The sequence below is a fragment of the Ranitomeya imitator genome, chromosome 8 (assembly GCF_032444005.1).
Source record: "Ranitomeya imitator isolate aRanImi1 chromosome 8, aRanImi1.pri, whole genome shotgun sequence".
Classification (NCBI taxonomy): Eukaryota; Metazoa; Chordata; class Amphibia; order Anura; family Dendrobatidae; genus Ranitomeya; species Ranitomeya imitator.
Genome location: NC_091289.1, coordinates 106,744,413 through 106,766,286, shown reverse-complemented (window position 1 = coordinate 106,766,286; position 21,874 = coordinate 106,744,413). Strand labels below are relative to the sequence as shown.

Genomic DNA, 21,874 nt, shown 5'->3' with positions numbered 1-21,874 from the left:
CAGAACCACCATTAGTAAATGAATCCAACACCAAAACCATAGTTCGTACATAAATGCAGCCCCACAACAATCGTTGTACATGAATACATTATCAGAACCACCATCGCTACATGAATCCAGCAATAGAACCACAATCAGTGCATGAATACATCATCAGAGCCATCATCAGTACATGAATCTAACACCAGAACCACAGTCAGTACATGAATATAACACCAAGAACAACCGTCAGTACACGAATGCAGCACCTGAAACACTGCCGGTAATGGAATGCAGCATCACAACTACTATTGGTACATTAATCCAGGAACAAAACCACAATCAGTACATGAATACATTATCAGAACCATCATCAGTACATGAATGCAGATCCAAACTTAGTATAGCATTCAATTGCAATTTCAGGCCACCCTTTTTGCACTTATGTCACATAAACTTTCATCTCCCAGTAATTTCCTAAAGAATGGTAAGGAGATGCTGGGAATTGTTGTTATCAGCCATCTTCAGACTGTGGATCATACAGGAACCACAGTGCTGATCATTTGTAGTCAGTATCACAAATAAACATCTATGTACAAGATCCTTATAGGTGACATCTTCTTTGTTTGAAGCTGTTCCCATCCCTTTTGTTACTATGTAGTACAGATGCCAAGATTAGATTTCATGCCCATTGCTCATCTCTGCAGATTTTTGTCTTCTTTTGCAGCACATCCCAGTATGGTACCCTTAAAAATAAAAATCTCATTATAATGCCCCATTAATAGAAATAATTTGTATTATTATTATTTATTTATATAGCACCATTAATTCCATGGTGCTGTACATGAGAAAGGGGTTACATACAAGGTTATAGATATCGTTTACAGTAAACAGGTTTACAGTGATGGACTGGTACAGAGGGGAGAGGACCCTGTCCTTGCGGACTTACATTCTATGGGATAGTGGGGAAGAGACAGAAGGTAGGGGTGAGGCGTCGGCTCTGGTGGTGGTGAGGCGACGGCTCTGGTGGTAGTGAGGCGGCGGCTCTGGTGGTGGTGAGGCGGCGACTCTGGCGGTAGTGAGGCGGCGGCTCTGGCGGTGGTGAGGTGGCGGCTCTGGCGGTGGTGAGGCGGCGACTCGGTTATTGTTGGCTGTAGGCTTTCCTGAAGAGAAGGGTTTTCAGGTTCCGTCTGAAGGATCCGAGGGGGGTGGATAATCGGACGTGTTGAGGCATGGAATTCCAGAGGATGGGGGATATTCGGGAGAAATCTTGGAGGCGGTTGTGTGAGGAACGAATAAGTGTGGAGGAGAGTAGGAGGCCTTGGGAGGATCGAAGATTATGTGAAGGAAGATATTGGGAGATTAGTTCAGAGATATAGGGAGGGGACAGGTTGTGGATGGCTTTGTAGATCAGTGTTAGTAGTTTGAACTGGATTTGTTGGGGAATTGGGAGCCAGTGGAGGGATTTGCAGAGGGGAGAAGCAGGGGAGCAGCGAGGAGAGAGGTGAATTAGCCGGGCAGCAGAGTTGAGGACAGACTGGAGTAGTGCAAGAGAGTTAGCGGGGAGGCCACAGAGGAGGATGTTGCAGTAATCGAGGCGGGAGATGATGAGAGCATGCACAAGAGTTTTAGTAGATTGAGGGCTGTGGAAGGAACGGATTCTGGCAATATTTTTGAGTTGGAGGTGACAGGAGGTGGCAAGAGCTTGGACGTGAGGTTTGAAGGACAGGGCAGAGTCGAGAGTTACCCCAAGGCAGCGGATTTCAGGTGCGGGAGAGAGCGTGATGCCGTTTACCATAATAGATAGATCGGGTAGGGGGGATGCGTGAGGTGGGGGAAAGATGATGAGTTCGGTTTTGTCTACATTGAGTTTTAGGAAGCGAGAGGTGAAGAAGGAGGATATGGCTGACAGACACTTCGGGATTCTGGACAGCAGGGAGGTGACATTTGGGCCAGAGAGGTAGATCTGAGTGTCATTTGCATACAGGTGGTACTGGAAGCCAAGAGACTTTATGAGGACAGGTCAAGAGGGAGGAGGATGGAGACCTGTCTGTTAGCTTTGACTGTGACTAAGTCATTAGTAATTTTTGTCAGGGCTGTTTCGGTGGAGTGGTGGGGGCGGAAGCCAGATTGAAGGTTGTCAAGGAGAGAGTTAAATGAAAGGTGGGAGGAAAGTTGAGCATGGACATGCTGCTCAAGGAGTTTTGAAGCAAACAGGAGCAGTGATATGGGGCGATAGCTGGGCATAGCGGTTGGGTCAAGGTTAGTTTTTTTGAGGATGGGTGTGATGGTGGCATGTTTGAAGGCAGAGGGGAAGGCACCAGAAGAGAGCGATAGGTTGAAGAGATAGGTTGTGACCCACCTACACTCTTTTGGATGGGAGGTATTAACATATTCAAAGGATATATAATGCCGGTAATTTTATATACTACGATTATGATTCCTATAAATGTACCCCAAACTTTTTTTAAAGCCTTAAAACTTTTAATGTCTAGATTCCTATGGAAACGGAAAAGAGTGAGATTGCCTTTCAAATTCCCTTCATACCCGATTTCTTCAGGAGTTTTGGCAGTCCCTGATCCTTATATTTATTATAAAGAAACCCCCCACCCACTACCTCATAATGATCCCTCACAGTAACACCACCCCTTTCCCATCTAGAATAATAGTCTATAGATTAAATCTTCAGCTCCTACCTGGAGCACTTACTGTTCCCCGCTTTGACTGTTGCATCCTTGTCATCTGAAAGACACAAATACAATTGAATGCAGGAAATAGGGAACTAGGCAACTGGAAATCCTCTGGGAGGCTGCATGTGGCCTATGGGCCGTACCTGGTGCAGACCTGGCCTACATTATTTGGAATTTTGTTCTACTTTCAGTTAATCCCCCAATGTATCCCCCCGGGGCCCCTAATGAATTGTGTAAATACCTTCCGTTGCCGTTTTGCGCCTGTGAGCGGGTAAGTCTGGGTCACGTGACCCCCAGGCTGTAGCCGCTGCTAATTTCTGTCGACGTCACATCAATTTCCAGACTCCAAAATCAAAATCCAAAATTATGATTTTTGGCCAATGCATTAAAATGCAATAACGGGCGATCAAAAGAATGTATCTGCACAAAAGTGGTATCTTTAAAAACGTCAGCTTGGCACGCAAAAAATTAGCCCTCACCCAACCCGATATCTCAGAAAATATAGACGCTACGGGTATCGGAAAATGGGGCAATTATTTTATTTTTTTAGCAAATTTGGGATTTTTTTTTGACCACGTAGATAAAAGACTAACCTGGACATGTTTGCTGTCTATGAACTCATAATCACCTGGAGAATCATAATGGCAGGTCAGTTTTAGGCTGTGTGCACACGTTGCACCCTGGAGAGGGTCCATGGTTATTGCCCCCTGGCTAAAAACAACTGCCCCCAGCCACCCCAGAAAAGGCACATCTGGAAGATGCGCCTATTCTGGCACTTGGCCACTCTCTTCCCATTCCCGTGTAGCGGTGGCATATGGGGTAATGAAGGGTTAATGTCACCTTGCTATTGTAAGGTGACATTAAGCCAGATTAATAATGGAGATGCGTCAAATATGATACACATATCATACATATTATGATACACATATATATGATCATACTATTGGATTAATAATGCATAGGTGTCATAATTGACGCCTCTCCATTATTAATGTTTTTACCCAGGAGGGGCCAATAACCATGGACCCTCTCCAGGCTATTAATATCTGCCCTCAGTCACTGGCTTTACACCATTCTGGTGGAGAAAATTGTGCGGGAACCCACGCCAATTTTTTCCGCGATTTAACCCTTTAATCCCTTAATCCCATATTATGTACTATCCCGTCCAGGTGACCTGGGACTTAATTCCCAGTGACGGGATAGTACGTCATATGCGATCGGCCTCGCTCACGGGGGGAACGCGGCCGATCGCGGCCGGGTGTCAGCTGACTATCGCAGCTGACATCCGGCACTATGTGCCAGGAGCGGTCACGGACCGCTCCCGGCACATTAACTCCCGGCACACCGCGATCAAACATGATCGCGATGTGCCGGCGGTACAGGGAAGCATCGCGCAGGGAGGGGCCTCCCTGCGTGCTTCCCTGAGACGATCGGTATAAGGTGATGTGCTCACCTTGTACCGAACGTCTTCTCCCTGCAGGCCCCGGATCCAAAATGGCCACGGGGCTGCATCCGGGTCCTGCAGGGAGTACTTCCGGGTCGCCTGCCGGTGCTGGTAAGCCTACAGCGATGTCAGTGAGATCGCCGATCTTACAGAGTGCTGTGCAAACTGTAAGATCGGCGATCTGTGATGTCCCCCCCTGGGACAAAGTAAAAAAGTAAAAAAAAAAATTTCCACATGTGTAAAAAAAAAAAAAAAAAAAAAAAATTACTAAATAAATAAATAAATAAAAAAATATTATTCCCACAAATACATTTCTTTATCTAAAAAACAAACAAACAATAAATGTACACATATTTAGTATCGCCGCGTCCGTAACGACCCGACCTATAAAACTGTCCCACTAGTTAACCCCTTCAGTGAACACCGTAAGAAAAAAAAAAAACGAGCCAAAAAACAACGCTTTATTATCATACGGCCGAACAAAAAGTTGAATAACACGCGATCAAAAAGACGGATATAAATAACCATGATGCCGCTGAAAACATCATCTTGTCCCGCAAAAAACGAGCTGCCACAAAGCAAAATAAGCAAAAAAATAAAAAAGTTATAGTCCTGAGAATAAAGAGATGCCAAAATAATTATTTTTTCTATAAAATAGCTTTTATCGTATAAAAGCGCCAAAACATAAAAAAATGATATAAATGAGGTATCGCTGTAATCGTACTGACCAGGACGAATAAAACTGCTTCATCCACTTTACCAAACGCGGAACGGTATAAACGCCTCCCCCAAAAGAAATTCATGAATAGCTGGTTTTTGGTCATTCTGCCTCACAAAAATCGGAATAAAAAGTGATCAAAAACTGTCACGTGTCCAAAAATGTTACCAATAAAAACGTCAACTCGTCCTGCAAAAAACAAGACCTCACATGTCTCTGTGGACCAAAATATGGAAAAATTATAGGTCTCAAAATGTGGAGACGCAAAAACTTTTTTGCTATAAAAAAAAGCGTATTTTAGTGTGTGACGGCTGCCAATCATAAAAATCCGATATAAAAAACGCTATAAAAGTAAATCAAACCCCCCTTCATCACCCCCTTAGTTAGGGAAAAATAATAAAATAAAAAAAAATGTATTTATTTCCATTTTCCCATCAGGGCTAGGGTTAGGATCAGGGCTAGGGTTAGGGCTAGGGTTAGGGTTGGGGCTAGGGTTAGGGCTAGGGCTAGGGTTGGGGCTAGGGTTGGGGCTAGGGTTAGGGCTAGGGCTAGGGTTAGGGCTAGGGTTGGGGCTAGGGTTGGGGCTAGGGTTGGGGCTAGGGTTAGGGTTGGGGCTAGGGTTGGGGCTAGGGTTGGGGCTAGGGCTAGGGCTAGGGTTGGGGCTAGGGTTGGGGCTAGGGTTGGGGCTAGGGTTGGGGCTAGGGTTGGGGTTAGGGTTGGGGCTAGGGTTAGGGTTAGGACTAGGGTTAGGGTTAGGGTTGGGGCTAGGGTTAGGGTTGGGGTTAGGGTTGGAGCTAAAGTTAGGGTTAGGTTTGGGGCTAAAGTTAGGGTTAGGGTTGGGGCTAAATGTTATGACCTGGTGGTTAGGAGCACCCGGAACGACCTGATAGTTAAACCCACACAGGACAAGCTCTGGGAAGTGGGAGCTCTGCTGACCGCAACCCCTAATCCTATCACAACAACTAGAAATAGCCGTGGAGCGTACCTGACTCTGCCTAGACGCCTCTTCACAGCCTAAGAGCTAACTAGCCCTAAAGATAGAAAATAAAGCCTACCTTGCCTCAGAGAAATTCCCCAAAGGAAAAGGCAGCCCCCCACATATATTGACTGTGAGTTAAGATGAAAGTCACAAACGCAGAAATGAAACAGGTTTCAGCAAAGGGAGGCCAGACTTACTAAACAGACAGAGAATAGGAAAGGTATCTTTGCGGTCAGCACAAAAAACTACAAAAAGACCACGCAGAGTGTGCAAAAAGACCTCCGCACCGACTCACGGTGCGGAGGTGCCACTCTGCATCCCAGAGCTTCCAGCTAGCAAGGCAAAATCATGATAGCAAGCTGGACAAGGAAACAATGAACAAATAATAAACTAGCAGGGACTTAGCTTCTGCTGGAGTAGACAGGTCACCAGAAAGATCCGAGAGCGAACTGAACCAGTACAAGAACATTGACAGCTGGCATGAAGTAACGATCTGAGTGGAGTTAAATAGAGCAGCCAGCCAAAGAACAAACTACGTCACCTGTGGAAGGAACCTCAGAAGCAGCAGCTCCACTCACAGCCACCAGAGGGAGTCCATGGACAGAACTCGCCGAAGTACCATTCATGACCACAGGAGGGCGTTCGATAACAGAATTCACAACAGCTAAAGTTAGGGTTAGGGTTGGGGCTAAAGTTAGGGATTAGGGTTGGGATTAGAATTAGGGGTGTGTCAGGGTTAGGGGTGTGGTTAGGGTTACCGTTGGGATTAGGGTTAGGGGTGTGTTAGGGTTAGGGTTTCAGGTAGAATTGGGGAGTTTCCACTGTTCAGGCACATCAGGGGCTCTCCAAACGCGACATGGCGTCCGATCTCAATTCCAGCCAATTCTGCGTTGAAAAAGTAAAACATTGCCCCTTCCCTTCCGAGCTCTCCGGTGCACCCAAACAGGGGTTTACCCCAACATATGAGGTATCAGCGTACTCAGGACAAATTGGACAACAACTTTTGGGGTCCAAGTTCTCTTGTTATCCTTGGGAAAATAAAAATGTGGGGGGCTAAAAATCATTTTTGTGGGAAAAATAAGATTTTTTTTATTTTCGCGGCTCTGCGTTGTAAACTGCAGTGAAACACTTGGGGTTTCAAAGTTCTCACAACACATCTAGATAGGTTCCTTGGGAGGTCTAGTTTCCAATATGGGGTCACTTGTGGGGGGTTTGTACTGTTTGGGTACATCAGGGGCTCTGCAAATACAACGTGACGCCTGCAGACCAATCCATCTAAGTCTGTATTCCAAATGGCGCTCCTTCCCTTCCGAGCTCTGCCATACGCCCAAACAGTGCTTCCCCCCCACATATGGGGTATCAGCGTACTCAGGACAAATTGGACAACAACTTTTGTGGTCCAATTTATCCTGTTACCCTTGTGAAAATACAAAACTGGGGACTAAAAAATCATTTTTGTGAAAAAAAAAGAATTTTTATTTTCACGGCTCTGCGTTATAAACTGTAGTGAAACACTTGGGGGCTCAAAGCTCTCAAAACACATCTAGATAAGTTCCTTAGGGGGTCTACTTTCCAAAATGGTGTCACTTTTGGGTGGTTTCAATGTTTAGGCACATCAGGGGCTCTCCAAACGCAACATGGCGTCCCATCTCAATTCCAGTCAATTTTGCATTGGAAAGTTAAATGGCGCTCCTTTCCTTCCGAGCTCTGCCATGCGCCCAAACAGTGGTTTATCTCCACATATGGGGTATCATCGTACTCAGGACAAATTGTACAACAACTTTTGGGGTCCATTTTATCCTGTTACCCTTGGTAAAATAAAACAAATTGGAGCTGAAATAAATTTTGTGTGAAAAAAAGTTAAATGTTCATTTTTATTTAAACATTCCAAAAATTCCTGTAAAACACCTGAAGGGTTAATAAACTTCTTGAATGTGGTTTTGAGCACCTTGAGGGGTGCAGTTTTTAGAATGGTGTCACACTTGGGTATTTTCTATCATATAGACCCCTCAAAATGACTTCAAATGAGATGTGGTCCCTAAAAAAAAAATGGTGTTGCAAAAATTAGAAATTGCTGGTCAACTTTTAACCCTTATAACTCCCTAACAAAAAAAAATGTTGGTTCCAAAATTGTGCTGATGTAAAGTAGACATGTGGGAAATGTTACTTATTAAGTATTTTGCATGACATATCTCTGTGATTTAGGGGTATAAAAATTCAAAGTTGGAAAATTGCGAAATTTTCAAAATTTTCGCCAAATTTCCGTTTTTTTCACAAATAAGCGCAAGTTATATCGAATAAATTTTACCACTATCATGAAGTACAATATGTCACGAGAAAACAATGTCAGAATCGCCAAGATCCGTTGAAGCGTTCCAGAGTTATAACCTCATAAAGGGACAGTGGTCAGAATTGTAAAAATTGGCCCGGTCATTAACGTGGAAACCACCCTCGGGGCTTAAGGGGTTAATTTAATAGCTAGAGCGCCCAAATTTTGCACATACACACTACTAACATTAGTAGTGTGGAATATGCAAAAAAAAAAGGGATATGAGATGGTTTACTGTATGTAAACCATGTCTCATATCATGTCGGGGTTTGAGAAGGAGATAGGAAAAGCTGGCAATTGAATTACCGGCTTTTAAGCTATCTAGCGCTGTATGATATATTACTACATATATATATATATATATATATATATATATATATATACATATAAATAGCAAAAAAAGGAACAGCACAGAAATACTTAGCTTCAGGTGCAGCGCCCCAAGATAATCAGTCCAGCGATCATCCACGTTTGCCTCGTTTTTTGATATATATATATATATATATATGTGTGTGTCTCACTGACATATATATATATATATATATATATATATAGACAGTATATATGTTTTTACGATTATTTGAGCCCATGGATCCATTGTATGTCGGTTTTGCAAGCCTGCGAGAAAATCTCGCAGTACGGATGCGCTGACACACCCTGCCTACGGATGACATACGGATCACTATTTTGGGGACTTTTCTGCGTATTACGGCCGTAAATAACGGATCGTATTTTTATACGCTGAGTGTGAGGCCGGCCTAAGGGTGCCGAAACGCTGCAGTTCGGCACAAAAGAAGTGACATGCTGCGGGAAAAAAAAAGCTGCGTTTCGGTGCGGCTTTTTCCGCAGCGTGTGCGGCTCCCATAGACTTACATTGGTTGTTGTGCACTACACTGCGGATTCGATGCAATACTGTGCAGCAAAAAACCCTGCGGATCTGCAATCAAATCCGCAACGTGTGCACACAGCCTTAGCATTTAGTGAACCTAGCAAAAAATCCAAGCAAAAAACAAGTGTGGGATTTGCACTTTTTTTGCAATTTCATCGCACTTTGAATTTTTTTCACAATTTCTGTTATACGACATGGTAAAACCAATGGTGTCGTTCAAAAGTAGAACTTGTCCCGCAAAAGATAAGCCCTCACATGGACATATTGACAGAAAAATTATGGCTCTGGAAAGAAGGAGAGCGATAAATGAAAATGCTCCAGGGGTGAAGGGGTTTAGAAACATGGATATGGACATATCTATGTAAATAGACATAGATATATAGATAGATATCTATCTATCCATCCATCTCTCTGTGTGTAATGGAGTGTGGGTTAGACAAATGTAAAAGAGGAGTTGGACAGAAATGACATCACAAATCTTTTTGAAGAGAGAGGAGGGAGGGGTTTGGGTGTGTTTTGGAGGGGGTGTGCCAGGTTCAGGCTTAGTGGCAATGCATCATGGAACTTATAGTATTAGAGCACAATAACTCAGAAGAAAGGAAGTTGTCGATTAACCCCATGAGAGCTGGATCCAGCGCTGAAGATGTGCTGCTACAGCATGATAACAGGTAATATTGCTAAAATAAACACAGTGGATGTTTTCAGTGGCACATAATAGCAATATTTATGAAAAAAAAATTATTGTAGTGGACAACTTCTTTAAGGCTTTAAAATCTTTCTCAATTTCAACTGTAGTGTTTGATTGCTTTTGAACATGAGATTTTAATGTTTCATGTCTCTTTTATTACCTGTAGAATGTAACAGTCTTGGCTATGCAATGTAATACTTCTGGAAAATTAGTTCATGAAAAATGAAGAATTAGCAACATTTTCTGTAAATGTGACAAGTTGGATTGCCCAACATTGATGACCAGCATCAAACACATAAATACCCAAGCTTGGTAGTTAAATGTCTTAGGAAATTATGGGCCAGTGTTGGCATAGATATTTGTCAGTGTTCTTGTTAGTTTCAGCAGCTAATAAAGGTTAAATGCTACAAAAACACATGTTTTGAATCAGAGGAGTGGTGTCAAATAAGAAAATGCATTAGTTGAAAAGTGGACTTCATCTCTAACATTCACCTACTTGTTCTGTTCCTCTCGCATGCTGTACTGTTACTCTCTCTAATTGTTCACTTCCTTGGCACCAAAATGAGCCTTATACAATAGTTTTTTTGTGTGTTATGAATGCTGAAGAATTTTACAAGGTCCAATTTTTGCTTCTACCGTTATCTGTGAAAAGTTAAATATGCCATTGTTATATTGTACTCCTACCATAATCTGCAATTATGTTATTGTTTCTTGTGTTATATCTATATGTTATTCTGCTGTTATTCTATTGAAAGTTTCCCGCACATTTAAAAAATTGTTGTCAGAGTCCCTGCCCTGAAAGATGCATACAGATGCATATAAAACTGTAACGGGGTTACCTGATGAATAGTTCACCATGGAAATGAATGGATTAGGTTCACTAATGTGGGGACTGATCCTCCTTTGTTGGAACCCAGACATAGAGCCCCTTTATGTTTATATGCCCCAAAATAGCATATGGACCAGGGTTGGCATCATGAGACAACCCTTTCATAAATCTGGTGTGAATAACTGATGCATTCGTAATGTAGATGCAGTAATATTTCTAGAATAATCTTTAATGAAACTGGCCAAAGGCTAAAACCACTACTGCAAAATGTGGCAGTGTGAATGTGGCCTTATTCTGTTGTAGTGCAGTGGGGTTGATGCAGTGTGACAGACCAGGCAGTGACCCAGGAAAGGTCAAAAACAAAGTCTCTTTTAATGATCAGCGCAGAGGCGCAGCTAGGGTTTTGGTACAGGGGGGCAAAGCTTCTGAGTGGGCCCCAAACCATGTAACCTTGATTACAACTCGGTGACGCACCCTAATAGTGGAGTAGAACCTCAGCAGATGACCGTGCTGTTACTGAAGATAATCTCTATATAAAGACCAACAAGGATATTACTGCCATATTGTCAGTGGTAGATACCAGTCCTACAGAACATATAAGAGATCACAGTACAGTTACATATAATGACTTACTGCTGATGTTCTTTCTTATGGAATCATTTTCCCGTCTTTTCCATCTGGCCCAGACCGACATGACTTCTTCTTCCAGCCACGACTCGGCTGCAGAGAATACAAAAAAGAAATGTTTCACTTCTCACATTCCAGCCATCACCATCCATTCCCAACCTGCACAAACTCCTCTACCTGCTGATACCCCAATACTGAGCTGCTGCTGCCGTATGTGACCCTATTACTGCACCTGTGTGATTCTCTGTGCCCTCTAAATTCTAAAGCACCCCTCTATAATATAGTAATGCTGGTCGCAAGTGTCCTAGAAAACACTGCCCATATTTTGCCCCCTAGAAAGTAATAATGCCCTGTGTGCCCCATTGATAGTCACAGTAACCTGAGTTCCCCTATAACAATAAGTGCCCACTTTACATTTAATAAGTCCTGAATCTGCCCCCTTGTACAGCTCCCCAATACACAGTATAATGCCCCCTCACTGTATAGTACCACCCACACAGTATACTGACCCCTTAGTAGCCTCCAAACTGTTTGATGGCTCCAACAATGTATGATGGCCCCTTCACTGAAATCCCCACACTGTATGATGGCCCCATAAATAACCTCCATATAGTATAATGTGCCAGATAGTCCTCAATATAGCACAAGGCAGCACCACCATAGGCAGACCCTGTAGTATAAGGCAGCACCCCTATAGGCAGACCCTGTAGTATAAGACAGTACTCCCATAGGCAGATCCTGTAGTATAAAGCAGCACCCCCATAGGCAGACCCTGTAGTATAAGACAGTACCCCTATACGCAGACCCTGTAGTATAAGACAGTACCCCTATAGGCAGACCCTGCAGTATAAGGCAGCACCCCCATAGGCAGACCCTGTAGTATAAAGCAGCACCCCCATAGGCAGACCCTGTAGTATAAGACAGTACCCCCATAGGCAGACCCTGTAGTATAAGGCAGCCCCCATAAAAAAACCACAATAAATACCTCTCTTCCTCCTTGTTCCATTGGTGCTCCGAGCTCCCACTCATCTCCTGACAGCAGGTGTCGGCAGTGACGTCATTGCGCCCGCTATCAGTGTCGGCGTCGGTGACATCAGACGCTGACGGGGATGATGGGAGAAGGAGCGTAACGCTCCTTCCCTCATCAATGCGGTGAGTTGTATTGGCTAGATGTCGATACAGCTGATCTTGCGATGACAGGCGGGGAGCCCACAGCTGGCACCGGGCCCCCCCGCCTGCTCAGGGGCCCCATAGTGGCAGAGCAGGGTGATCGATTCTCCCTGTTCTGATGCAGAATCTATCTGTATTGGCTCGCTGCACGCGTCGATGCAGTTACAGCGTAGCTCCGGCTGGGCCCCATCAGAGCTCTGGGCTCGGGGCGCTCGCACCCTGTGCCCCCCGGTAGCTATGCTACTGGATCAGTGTACTCACAAACAGAAAGTAGGATCCTCCGGATCACAGCCGGGAAACAAAGACAGTCTGTGACCGAGACCGGTTTGCCGTGGACAACTGCACCGCCATGTATGCTGAGGGTGCCAGGTCTTCTGGCTCTGCTTGGCCCTGTGTTTCCTCACACAGGTGGAGCTCTGCAGAGCCTTCTGCTCTGTACACTTGCAAAAGTGACACACTCAACCCTTTGCTGCAGGGGCTTTTACAAGGAAGCTGTGGCCGTAGGCCACATGGAAAACCAGGCTGGGAAGGTAACAGACTGCCCTGTAGTTCGCTTAAAAAAATAAAAGCCCCTTGGCAGGTTTTCCTAAATCTGCCTTGGACAAATAGCTTGCTCAAGACCAACACTTATTTTTTTTTTGCATTGCAATCACAGCTATATCTGTGACTGCAATGAACTCTCGCGGCCTCAATACACTTCTATGCACATCCTGGGGGACATATAGCGACCTTCGCATATAACACTGGTCACTGCCTCACATACCCTTTTCCTGTTCAAACTTGTGGGGTTGAACATTTGCCACCATAGAGGGGGCTTGTGACAGGGCATCTGCGTTTCCCTGTGACTTCTCCGCACAATGTTAAACTGAGAAACTGAAGTTCTGTAGGGACAGGAACCATCTGGTGACCCAAGCATTCCTCTCTTTTGTGTTTCTCATCCAGGCGAGGGTTGAATGGTCCGTTACTAAACAAAATTGATGCCCGAGCAAATAATAGCCTAGGGATTCAAGGCCGACTTAATCGCCAAGCATTCCTTCTCCACTGTGCTATAAATTTGTCTCTGCCGGAATCAGTTTTCTGCTCAAGAAGGTGACTGGATGCTCATCCCCGCTCACCTCTTGTGACAGAACCACTCCTAAGCCTACCTCTAAGGCATTTGTTTGCATGATCAAGGTTTTCTTGAAGTTGGGGCTGAAGAGGACCGGCTATCCACACAGTGCCGACTTCAGGGACTGGAATGCTTCTTCCGCTTGAGAATTCCACCGGACCATCACCGACTTCTTCACATAACCTAAGCATCGGGCTTCCGTGACTCCTATTGTGCATATCTTTGGATTCGCTGTTAATCCCGCTATTCTGAGAGACTCCAGAACTGCTTGTACCTGGGACAGGTGGGTGTTCCAATCTGCACTAAAGATGACTATGTCGTCTAAATATGCCGACGCGTATTTCCTATGAGGCTCTAACACTATGTCCATCAGCCTCTGGAATGTGGCCACAGCCCCATGTAACCAAAAAGGCAAAACGACATATTGATAGAGACCCTCTGGTGTTATAAAAGCGGTCTTTTCTTTCGCCGATTCTGTTAACAGAACCTGCCAGTAATCTTTGGTGAGATCGAGTGTGGTGAAGTACTGGGCCTCCCCCAGTCTCCCAAATAGCTCGTCCGCGTGGGGCATTGGATAGAGATCAAATTTTGACACCTCATTTAATTTTCTGAAGTTATCACAAAAGCGTAATGACCCGTCTGACTTTGTAATTAGCACAATGGGGTTAGCCCACTCACTCCGGGACTACTCATTGACTCCCAACTGAAGCATTTGCTTCACTTCAGCCGCAATGGCTTGCCTCTGGGCTTCTGTCGCTCGGTACGTTTTCATCCGTACCCTTACCTGGGGTTCGGTGACAATGTCATGCTGTATCACCGCGGTCTGCCGTGGCAGCTCCGAGAATACATCCGTATTCTGTTACACCAGAACACGAACCTCACGTCGCTGTTGTTTGGGGAGAGCATCATTAATTTTAACCTGACCCCCGGCTGTGTCCTTGGCCTGTGCCATAGTGTCCCCTGTGGGTCTGACCCGAGTTGCCTCGGTGACCAAACATTCCCGGTCCTTCCAGGCTTTTAGCAGGTTGACATAGTACAGCTGGTCGGGTTTCCTTTTCCCAGGTTGGTACACCCTATAATTCACTTCTGCCACCTTCCCACGTATCTCATTTGGCCCTTGCCACTTGACCATGAGCTTACTCTCTGTGGGGGGCACCAGTACGAACATCCAGTCCCTTTCTTTAAAGGTCCTGACCATGGCTCTCTTACTATACGTGTGGCTCTGCGGGGACTTGGCATCCAACAGATGCTCCTTGATTATGGGCCTGATGGCCGCAATCCGGTCCTGCATGCTTGCCACAAGTTCGATCACACTCTGATGCGGAGTTGGCTCCTGTTCCCATGTCTCCTGGACATAAAAGGAGTCCCCTGATCGGTAAGGATCTCCTTTGGAAGCCCAAAGTGACAAAACATTGCAAATAGCTCACGGGCGATTAGTTTTGCTGAGGTGTGGCGAAGTGGTATCGCCTCTGGGTATCCGGGCAGATTTCACTATAGGCCCCACCAAATCCATTGCTACCCGCTCAAAGGGTACCTCTATGATGGGTAGAGGCACCAATGGACTTCTGAACTTTGCAATGGGTGTGGTTAGTTCGCACTCGGGACATGACTCACTATACCGTTGTACCTCTGCATACACTCCGGGCCAAAAGAACTGCTGCAGTATGCGTTCTTGGGTTTTCTTTACCCCTAAGTGTCCTCCCAGCATGTGTGTACCATCTCTAGCACGGCCCGATGGTATGACTGGGGCACCACCAACTGTTCTACCACTTCACCTCGGATTTTATCAACCCTATACAGCAAGTATTGGTTCACAGCCATGCGAGAAAAAAATATTTCTGCCCCCAGGCTCTGAGCCACCCCATTTATTTCCACCACCCTTTCACGTGCCTGTGCCAGTGTGGGATCCTGGAGCTGCGCTGTCCCAACCTTACCAGGGGAAACTTCCTGCTTGGGGATCGGTGTGGTCTCCTTGACCTCTCCTGCCAATACCTCTAAGGGAAATCTATTGGAGTTACACTCTGTCCCTAGGTTGGCGACCCCTACATCAGGTATCCCTGACTCAAGATCCACGCCCGGAATAACTTTTACCTTGGGAGGGTTAACCCTGGTCTCCCACAGGGACCAGAATAGGGGCAAATCTCTTCCCAACACAGTCCCATATGGAAAGGCCTTCACCACTCCCACAACATGTTTGATTTCTCCACACGTTGTGGAAAAAGTAATCTCTGCAGTCGGGTACTCTTGGAGTTCCCCATGGATACACACCACCCCCACTTTCCATCCATCGAGGTTGTCCTCAGCAACAAGGGACCCATGGACCAGAGTCACTAAGCTCCCAAAGTCCAAGAGTGCCACCATCTGGTACCCGTTGATGAGTACCTGGCACAGTTTGGGCTCGCTGCCGGTGGTGCTTGTTGTTGCGGTGCATACGGGCTGAGCGTACATAAACACTCGGCGAGTTTACCCGCAGTCCATGGGTTCAGTTGTTAGGGAGCAGTTTGCAGACACATGTCCAGGTCTTTGGCACCGCCAACACTTAATAGCTGTGGCACGAGTGGACCTTGTGGCCGATTTAGGGGACACGGGTCTGTTGTCAGTCTCCCTTCGGGATACCCCCTCAGTACGGACTCGGTCTGGATTGGCCCCAGTGGAGGGTCGTGGACTTTCCCCAGGCTGGCAATGCCTTACGTGACAGCTGAAATGGAGCAGTGTCCCATATAAAGTCCTGAATAGCTGTGTACCGCTCAACCAGTCCTGGTCCAGAGTGTTCGGGTCCCCTTGCCCCACCCAACGCTGTATGGCTGCTGGCAGAGCCCTCACCAGCCAGTCGACCACCACCCTCTCTACCATCTGGAAAGGAGTTAAGGTATCGGGCTGAAGCCATTTTTTTTACCTTTACCAGCTGCAGCAAGTCAGATGCCTGAGACCTGGCGGGGCGAGACTCCACAAAAGACCACTGGAATATCCGTTGTGCACGTACATATGTGTTAACCCCCAGCCAGGCAAGGATCTCACCTCTTAGCTTCTCATATTCCAGGGCATCCTCCCAACTGAGGTCCAAGTAGGCCTTATGGGCATCTCCCGTCATGAATGGGGCCACCTCTTCAGCCCACTGTGACATCGGAAAGCTTTCCCGCTCTGCTGTGCACTTGAACACAATGAGGAAGGCTTCCATATCGTCCTCAGGACTAAACTTCCTCAGCACTGTCCGGACTTTGTACCGGGCCTCAGAACGGATCGGGATAGCCAGTGAGGGCGCCTCTTGCAGATCTGCAATCTGTTGCAGGATCAGCTCATTCGTTTTCTGCTGCTGCTGATACAGTATCTGTTGCTGGTTATTGTGCTGCTGCATTTGGAGCTGCTTCCATTGCTGCTGCTCTTGCTGCCTGTGCTCTATTTGTTGCCGCTGAAACTGCAGTTGCTGCTCTTGTTGTTGCCACTGGAACTGCAGCTGCTGCTGCTGTGTGAGGGCCAACTGCTTGAGTATTTCCTCCATAAGCCACATGGAAAAGCCAGCCAGGAAGGAAATGGACTGTCCCACTACTATCGTGTAGTCCGTTTCTAAAAATAAAAGCCCCATGGCAGGTTTTCCTAAATCTGCCTTGGACAAATAGCTTTTATTTTGCATTGCAATCACAGCTATACCTGTAACTGCAATGCACTCCCGCGGCCTCTATACGCTTCTGTGCGCATCCTGGAGGACATATAGCAACCCTCACATATAACACCTGTCACTGCTTCACACTGTCCACTATGTGAAACTGCTGGGCTGTATATGCATAATTATACGCTTCTGTGCGCATCCTGGAGGACACATAGGGACGCTCGCATATAACACCGGTCACTGCTTCACACTGTCCACAATGTGAAACTAACTGCTGGGCTGTATATGCATAATTAATTTTTTGCCTTGAGTTTCTTGATTTGGAATCTATTTCTATTCAAAAGCTCTGTTTATGCTACTATATCAAAGGGGGTGTCTAAACTTATTTCTTCAGGAGCACACTGCTCCTTTGCCTCCCGACTTTCTGCTTGCTGGGAGTGGCATGCTTCTGATGAGTGACAGTTCATATCAGTGGCAGTCTGAACGCCATGCTCTTCCCTGTTGCTTCTGCAGCATTGAAGGAGTGCAGGCAGACTTAAAGAGAACCTGTCACCAGAAAAAATGCTATTTACTTGCAGATATGGGGTTAACCTCTTCATGACGTTGGGATTTTCCGTTTTTCCGTGTTCGTTTTTCGCTCCCCTCCTTCCCAGAGCCATAACTTTTTTATTTTTCCATCAATATGGGCATGTGAGGGCTTATTTTTTTGAGAAACAAGTTGTACTTTTGAACGACATCATTGGTTTTAGCATGTTGTGCACTAGAAAACGGGAAAAAAATTCCAAGTGCGGTGAAATTGCAAAAAAAGTGCAATCCCACACTTGTTTTTTGTTTGGCTTTTTTGCTAGGTTCACTAAATGCTAAAACTGACCTGCCATTATGATTTTCCAGGTCATTACGAGTTCATAGACACCTAACATGACTAGGTTATTTTTTATCCAAGTGGTGAAAAAAAATTCCAAACTTTGCTGAAAAAATAAATAAATAAAAAATTGCGCCTTTTTCCGATACCCGTAGCGTCTCCATTTTTCATGATCTGGGGTCGAGTGAGGGCTTATTTTTTAAGTGCCGAGCTGGCATTTTTAATGATAGCATTTTGGTGCAGATATGTTCTTTTGATCGCCCGTTATTGCATTTTAATGCAATGTCGCGGCGACCAAAAAAACGTAATTCTGGCGTTTCAATTTTTTTCTCGCTACGCTGTTTAGCGATCAGGTTAATGCTTTTTTTTATTGATAGATCGGGCAATTCTGAACGCGTTGATACCAAATATGTGTAGGTTTGATTTTTTTAATTGATTTATTTTGAATGGGGCAAAAGGGGGGTGATTTAAACTTTTATTTTTTTTTATTTTTTTCACCTTTTTTTTTCTTTTGCCATGCTTCAATAGCCTCCATAGAAGGCTTGAAGCTGGCACAACTCGATCGCCTCTGCTACATAGCAGCGATCATCAGATCGCTGCTCTGCAGCAGAAATGCAGGTGTGCTATGAGCGCCGACCACCGGGTGGCGCTCACAGCTAGCCGGGATCAGTAACCATAGAGGTTTCAAGGACCTCTATAGTTACGATACAGAAGCATCGCTGACCCCCGATCATGTGACGGGGGTCAGCGATGCGCTCATTTCCGGCCGGAAGCGCCGGTTATATGCCGCTGTCAGGGTTTGACAGCGCGGCGGGTGAATCGCGATTTCACCCGCCGCTATAGCGGGCACATGTCAGCTGTTCAAAACAGCTGACACGTCCCGGCTTTGGTGCGGGCTCACCGCCGGAGCCCACATAAAAGCGTGGGTTCTGACCTCAGACGTACTATCCCGTCCGAGGTCAGAAAGGGGTTAATCAGCAGGTTAATAGCATTAGCAACCTACCAGGCACCAGCACTTAACTGAACTGTGGGAAGAAAATTAACTTTATTCCCCTGGCAACGCTCGGCGTTCAGTAACTGCTCTGAGTATACAGAGCAGCTGCTGTATCCGCATCCCCGGCCCTGACTGACAGCCGGCCCCAATGCTGAGCGACTGTAAATTATGGTTTCTTCCGCTGCTCTGTATACTCAGTGGTGACTGGACCAGCGCCGCCCCCGAGACTGAACGCTGAACTCTGCATGGGGTAATAAAGTTAATTTTCTCCCGCAGCGTTTGGCTAAGTGCGGGAGCCAGGCAGGTTAATAACGCTATTAACCTGCTGATTAACTCCATATCTGCAGGTTAATCTCATTTTTTCTTGTGACAGGTTCCCTTTAAAGGGAAGGTGCCACCAGTTTTCTTGTATTTTGTTTTTTTGTGAAATTAAGCTTAAAATAGTAATTAAAATGTATTAATGCAATGTTTGCAAACATTTCTATATGAAAAATATTATATATTTTTCTACAAATATACATATTTACCACAAGGGGGAGCATTTTCCGTTTTAGACCTCAAGCAGCTATAGTAAGATTTAGCAGCTCTGCCCCAGGGATATTAGACCACCCAAAAGGGGAGGGAAATGGTGATGTCAGCAGTTACTGCCCCAATTTTGTGGCTAACAGTAAGAATGAAGAGCAGCATCACAGGGCAGCGCCATTTTGTGTGTGACTGCCCTGTGACCTGCTATCACCAGCAGTTACTGCATCAGAGGCACAGCTTGTTTACAGAGGAGCAGAACACAGTGGGCTCAGCAGCATTTTTTGCGAATAACATTCTTGCCATCCCCCTTCCCCCACCTTAATCCCTGTCCTGTCAGCTGCCCTGCTCTCTCTGTCCAGGTGTCACCTCCCTCTCTGCAGGCTGTGAGTGCAGCTTACAGGAGATCACAGGGACTGTGTGTGAGGGGGAAGCAGAGACACGGCAGGAGAAGCACACAGGGCAGCGTGTGAGGAGCAGAGGATGTGCCTGCTTGGAGTACAGAGGAGCAGTGAGGGCTTCTGTCCTGCGATAGAGAGTAAGTGGAGCTCGGCAGATAGCACTGGGCTATTATAAAATGGCGGCCAGTCACACCTACAGCAGTGAGTTGTGCAGCCCACAGAGGCGTGCCCAGCTCACTGCTAATGCTGCTGCAATGTTACAGATAGGGTCAGCGCCGGTCTATTATCTCCTATGTCCATGGGGTGCCGTAATCTGACACTGATAGTGCCCTGCTACTGCTGGAAAACCAAGATGTCAGCCCCCAGTGCCTTCTTTAAACTCATATAACACATGAAATCTGTTTCACATGCATTTCAAACTTGCTTATAGCAGCATGTTATGCTACATTACAGTGATTTATTAATGACCTACAAACGCGGTACCTTCCCCTACAGTGGGGAAAATAAGTATTTGATACACTACTGATTTTGCAAGCTTTCCCACCTACAAAGAATGGAGAGGTCTGTAATTTTTATCGTAGGCACCCTTCAACTGTGAGAGACAGGATCTAAAAAAAAATACAGAAAATCACATTGTATGATTTTTACATAAATCAAATTGCATTTTATTGCATGAAATAAGTATTTGATCACCTACCAACCAGCAAGAGTTCTGGCTCTCACACACCTGTTAGTTTTTCTTTAAGAAGCCCTCCTACTCTGCTCTCATTACCTGTATTTCACCTGTTTGAGTTTGTTACCTGTATAAAAGACACCTGTCCACACACTCAATTACACTCCAGCCTCTCCACCATGGCCAAGACCAAAGAGCTGTCTAAGGACACAAGGGACAGAATTGTAGACCTGCACAAGGATGGGATGGGCTACAGGACAATAGGCAAGACACAAAAGAGAATAGTGAAACCAAAAACACTCAGTTTGAAAAAATGTTGCAGTAATCCGCAAGTGCTAGTAAAAGATGTAAAAAACAGGGTATTTGGTTGATACGTTTTTTGCAAAAAATGTATACTAAGCTGCTCTACCAATCTTCACGGTATACCCTTATCAGAGCAGTCCTAACTAATGTATGCAATCCCTATCTGATGTATTTAAAAACCTGATCATCTGTATATAACCTGTGTGAACAGGGTTCAGAGAGGAAAAATCCATGTGTGCATACAGGGTAGAACAGCTTTTGTGCAGATAGCCCAAGAGGAGTGGTGGAACTCCCCAGTCTTGTAGACACAAGAGAACAATTATGGAAACAGGAACACATGGGCTACTTGCACAGTGAACAAGTCTGTATGATCATGTTCACACACCACCAAGAAACCTGAAGACACAAAAGAGAATAGTGAAACCAAAAACACTCAGTTTGAAAAAATGTTGCAGTAATCCGCAAGTGCTAGTAAAAGATGTAAAAAACAGGGTATTTGGTTGATACGTTTTTTGCAAAAAATGTATACTAAGCTGCTCTACCAATCTTCACGGTATACCCTTATCAGAGCAGTCCTAACTAATGTATGCAATCCCTATCTGATGTATTTAAAAACCTGATCATCTGTATATAACCTGTGTGAACAGGGTTCAGAGAGGAAAAATCCATGTGTGCATACAGGGTAGAACAGCTTTTGTGCAGATAGCCCAAGAGGAGTGGTGGAACTCCCCAGTCTTGTAGACACAAGAGAACAATTATAGAAACAGGAACACATGGGCTACTTGCACAGTGAACAAGTCTGTATGATCATGTTCACACACCACCAAGAAACCTGAAGACACAAAAGAGAATAGTGAAACCAAAAACAGTCAGTTTGAAAAAATGTTGCAGTAATCCGCAAGTGCTAGTAAAAGATGTAAAAAACAGGGTATTTGGTTGATACGTTTTTTGCAAAAAATGTATACTAAGCTGCTCTACCAATCTTCACGGTATACCCTTATCAGAGCAGTCCTAACTAATGTATGCAATCCCTATCTGATGTATTTAAAAACCTGATCATCT

The 21,874-nt window shown here is 45.3% G+C and overlaps 1 protein-coding gene across 1 annotated transcript in view; it reads left to right on the top strand.

Annotated features, from left to right (window-relative positions):
- Positions 1 to 21,874, top strand: part of COLGALT2 (collagen beta(1-O)galactosyltransferase 2) — a 328,242-nt gene that overhangs the window by 154,471 nt on the left and 151,897 nt on the right. The window lies entirely within an intron of this gene.